Raw genomic sequence first — 4,614 nt, 5'->3', positions numbered from 1 at the left:
GGTGAGGTGAGTTCCCCTTCACTGTAAAGCACTTTGAGCATTCAGAAAAGTGCTGTATATATATATATATATATATAAGCCAAAGTGTTAACCCCATTTGATGGCCGCTAGTAGCCTAAGTAAATCTGACCCCATAAACTGAGCTAGAGGTCGTGTTTGATATGGTTACATCCTAAAAAACAAGACGAAGATTACAGGACAAATTATATAGCTATCTCTTACAGCTAGATGATGATCTAAGCTTATCTATTTAATATTTTACTAAATTTATTGAGACCCGCCCCTGACGGGAAACAGCGGTAATGATGAGGCGTGTCCTGTAAACAACCATTGACCACTTGGCCCTTTAATTCATTCGGCCAGGTATTTCAGGTGGACATGACGGGCATGCTATCTTACTCTGTTGTTTGCCTTAACCTTGGCGAACCGAGTATATCTGCCTAATAGGATCCCTCTATAGCCTACTCGACTCGTAAGTAAGCAACGCCATAATTCTAACTTCACCCGCTTCAAATGTGAGTTATATAGCCTACCCAAGCGTGCCTCTACCTGAACGTAGTAACAAATCTACTCTTATGTAACAATAGAGTTCGATTTTAACCGATGTAGCCTACTTTGCCGCCGATTTGTCATTTTGTAACCGTACATGCTTAGAATCGATGTTATATTGTGTTGCGTCATATTGTGTTAGTATCCTTATCAAGTATTACAACCAAACTGTTTTATTTAGCATAATTTATTATGAAAACTTAGCTTTATTTCACGTGCACGCTTGATTGTGGCTCCTCTCATTCGGACGGAATGATCCACTGAAGTATGAATTAAGTAGTAGGCTACTGAAGCCCTAAAAGGCCAGGTATTCGTACATTTTATTCACTCTGTTTTCCTGTGATAACGAGTTAATTTTCTTATTTTTTCTCGAGGTCGCGAGTTATTATTTAGTTAATATTTAAATAACAAATGTTGTTTTCCCAAGATAACAGCATTCGAGGGGGCAGTGTAGGCCTATAATGTGTAAGGAACTGGGCTTGTAACCTAAAGGTTTTATTCCCGGGTTTGACACTGAACGTTGTAGACCTGCCTTTGAGCCAAGGTGCTTAAACTGAATTGCTTTAGTATATAGACCTATTCAACTGCATAAATGGATGCAGTGTAAATGCTACGTAAAAAGTTTTTTGGATAGGTGCGTCTGCTAAATGCCTGTAATGTATTAAAAGTCCCGTCGATAAAACCACTATTAAGTTAATGTTATAATTGAACGACACCTAAACAATATTCCGCTCGAACAATATGACACTATCTTAAATGAATGGGCATTGTAAAACTATTTATTATCTGTCAGAAGTTTAGCGTAAATTACATGTAACTGGTGTCTTCCCTTTTTCAAGTTTTTTTCCTATATTTTTCCTATTTAATATACTCCTTAGTAAAAAAAAAAAAATTATGTCATTTGGGGTATTGTGTAGATTTATGAAAATAAAAATTAATTTAATCAATTTTAGAATAAGGCTGTAACGTAACAAAATGTGGACAAAGTGAAGGGATCAGAATACTTACCGAAGGCACTGTATCACAGTATTTTAATTAGATTAATGCTAAATCATTGGATTTTAACACCAGTAGGGCCTAAATGACAAGTTTAACCACAGTTTTCTGAAAGTATTTACGACCGTTATTTTGAATGTGTCAAACAAAGGTATGTGGAATATTTCAGGAAAATTTACATTGAGCGATGGCTTACAAGTGGCTCAACACCATTGTTGGCTCTCTTCCCAAATTGACAGAGGAGTTTGCAGTAATGAGTATGAGTCTGGTTATTTCAAATTGATTATTTAAAAGTGGGAGAAAATGGATGTAAAATTATGGAAAGTTTTGAATCTTGGGTGAACTGTCCCTTTATCAGAGCTCCCTTTAGTGTGGTGTTGCATTTAAAAATCCTTAAACATTTCTGTGCTTTTCATTCAGGAAGGTGTACTCCCATAGATGTGACAGAAGATGCAAGCAAACAGTAGCATCACCAGAGGAAGTGGAGAGAATGGAACGTCTCAACACGTGACCACAGTACACCAACCTCAAAACCGGAACACACCAGATCAATCTCAAGATACATTCATACTGAACCAGACAGGAAAGCATGTAGTTATGCAAGGGATACTGGGAAATTCGAAAAGCTTTGGATTGCTTGTTGGTGGCAATATGTCCCCTGGCATATTGAATGATGCCTGCAGTGGATACACTGAAGTTGAGCAGGCCTTTGATTACTGGATGACGGGTCTCGATCATGTCAGTAATGACAAAACAGGAGATGCTGGTCAGGAGTTCAGTCATGAGGTACAAAAAAATCTTGTCGGTCAGGAACCACCTCCAGTCAAGCAGGAGACAAAAATATTGACTCATACCTCCAAAGCTGGATTGTCAACTCAAGCTGGATACTGTGTGAGGAATCCTCAGTGGAAATGTGATTCTACTGAAAAGGAAAATGAGAAGTTGGAGGGCTCTGGTTTGTCAGGTGATCCATTTGTTAATAGGAAAGGGAGTTTGATTGGAAATGCTTGTCATCAAGGAAATGACAAATATTATAAACACGAGAATCTGGATTTGAAAGATTTGCCACATTCCACACCTCTTGAAAACCACCGTGTTTTTTGTGCTTCCCATATAGAGATGGAAAGTAGAGAATTAAAACGTAAACCTCAGGATATCAAAGGGGAAGATGCATTTTGGTCAGAGGGTGAGAGTTTACCACAGTTTGATGTATGGAGGGAGAGTCTGAAAGAAAGTGATTGCCAACATACTAGTAATGAGGATATTAAACCGGATTGTTTGGATTCAAAAGAATTGTTCAAAGCCATGCCTGCTGAAAACCACCATAGTCCCCAGGTAAAGATGGAAGGTCAGAAATTAAAATTTGAACCTCAGGATATAAAAAAGGAAGATGGGTTTTGGTCAGAGGGTATGGGTTTACCACAGTTTGATTTATGGAGGGAGAGTCTGAAAAAAGGTGATTGCAACATACTGTAATGAGGATATTAAACCGGGTTGTTTGGATTCAAAAGAATTGTTCAAAGCCATGCCTGCTGAAAACGACCATGGTCCCCAGGTAACGATGGAAGGTCAAAAATTAAAATTTGAACCTCAGGATATAAAAAAGGAAGATGGGTTTTGCTCAGAGGGTATGGGTTTACCACAGTTTGATTTATGGAGGGAGAGTCTGAAAAAAGGTGATTGCCAACATACTAGTAATGAGGATATTAAACCGGATTGTTTGGATTCAAAGGAATTGTTCAAAGCCATGTCTGCTGAAAACCATCATAGTCCCCAGGTAAAGATGGAAGGTCAAAAATTAAAATTTGAACCTCAGGATATAAAAAAGGGAGATGGGTTTTGTTCAGAGGGTATGGGTTTATCACAAGACCAGTTTCACACATGGAGGGAGAGTTTTAAAGACGTTCACCAACATATCGATAAACTCAGTTCTGCAGATTCAAAAGAGTTGTTGGAATCCCTGCCTTTTGTAAATTGCAGTATTTCTCAGGTAAAGATGGAAAGTCAAGAATTAAAATGTGAACCTCAAAATAACTGTGAGCAAGATGTAATTTGGTCAAAGGGTGTGGAGTTTTCACAAAACCAGTTTAATGCAAGTTTTGAAAGTGAAGTTCACCAGCATGCAAGCGACAAAGTTGCGAAAACTGCTTACCTAAAGAAGCCCATTTGTGTTTCTCAGATAAAAATTGAAAATAAAAAAATAAAATGTGAACCTCGGGACATGGAAGAGGGCGAAGTCATGTTGTCTGAGGCTTTGGGGCATATTAAAAATGAACGGCAGGAAGTGAACAAAGCTGAAAGGGAGAATATTCATAAATCAGGAAAGAGGTTTGTGAAAACCCAAATCAGACTGGAGTCTTCTCAGATGGAGATTGATCATCATTTTGTGAGGAAACAGGAGAAGGCTGTAAAGCCAGATTCAAGAAATCTAGAAATCTCCCCAGGACTAAGAAATGATTTACAAAATACGTTTCATGTAAAACACGAAAGGGAAGTGAATGCCGAGTGTCTTGGGGTGAAAAAAGAGGATCCTGTTTGGACTGTAAATTCTATAAAGCAGGAAATCTATACCGATGGGAGGTCTGACTGCAGGGTTTCTGTGGATCCCATTTGGGCTTCCCATAGTTTGCAGACTCAGTCGAAGATTGCCAACACAGATAATATATGCAATGACAAAAAAAGCTTTCCTAAAAATGTGCCAGAGTGCACCAAATCTGTGGACTTTAAAGCTGAATCATATTTGAAAGATGAGGATCCCAATTGGGCTTTTCATTGCTTTTCAAGAAGTGACACTAGTCACTTAAAATCACCTCCCCCTTCAAACTCTCAAACTAGCGATGAATTTCAGCGCCCATCCAATATGATTGCATCAGACCCCCAACAAGAGGCCCCTGTCCCAGTTCAGCAGATATTCCCATCTGGTTTCAGTCATCAAGTTAGGACAGCACAGGATCCCTCTGTCCAGACGGCCACTCAGATAAGTCCTATGTTAAATCAGAAGGAAGTTGCTCAGAAGCAAGCAGCACAACAATCATTCCAATACAGCCAAGGTGAAAAGTGCTTCAGTAG

General features: G+C 38.8%; 1 long non-coding RNA gene across 1 annotated transcript; it reads left to right on the top strand.

Annotated features, from left to right (window-relative positions):
* Nucleotides 1-367: 367 nt before the first annotated feature.
* LOC135262859 (uncharacterized) lies at nucleotides 368-4,332 on the top strand. The gene is made up of 2 exons (XR_010332333.1): nucleotides 368-472; nucleotides 1,966-4,332. It is a non-coding gene; the product is annotated as an uncharacterized LOC135262859 (long non-coding RNA).
* The last annotated feature ends 282 nt before the right edge of the window (nucleotides 4,333-4,614 follow it).

Source organism: Anguilla rostrata, chromosome 9 (assembly GCF_018555375.3).
Source record: "Anguilla rostrata isolate EN2019 chromosome 9, ASM1855537v3, whole genome shotgun sequence".
NCBI lineage: Eukaryota > Metazoa > Chordata > Actinopteri > Anguilliformes > Anguillidae > Anguilla > Anguilla rostrata.
The sequence above is the reverse complement of the archived record's forward strand: the minus strand, read 5'-3'. Positions and strand labels throughout refer to the sequence as shown.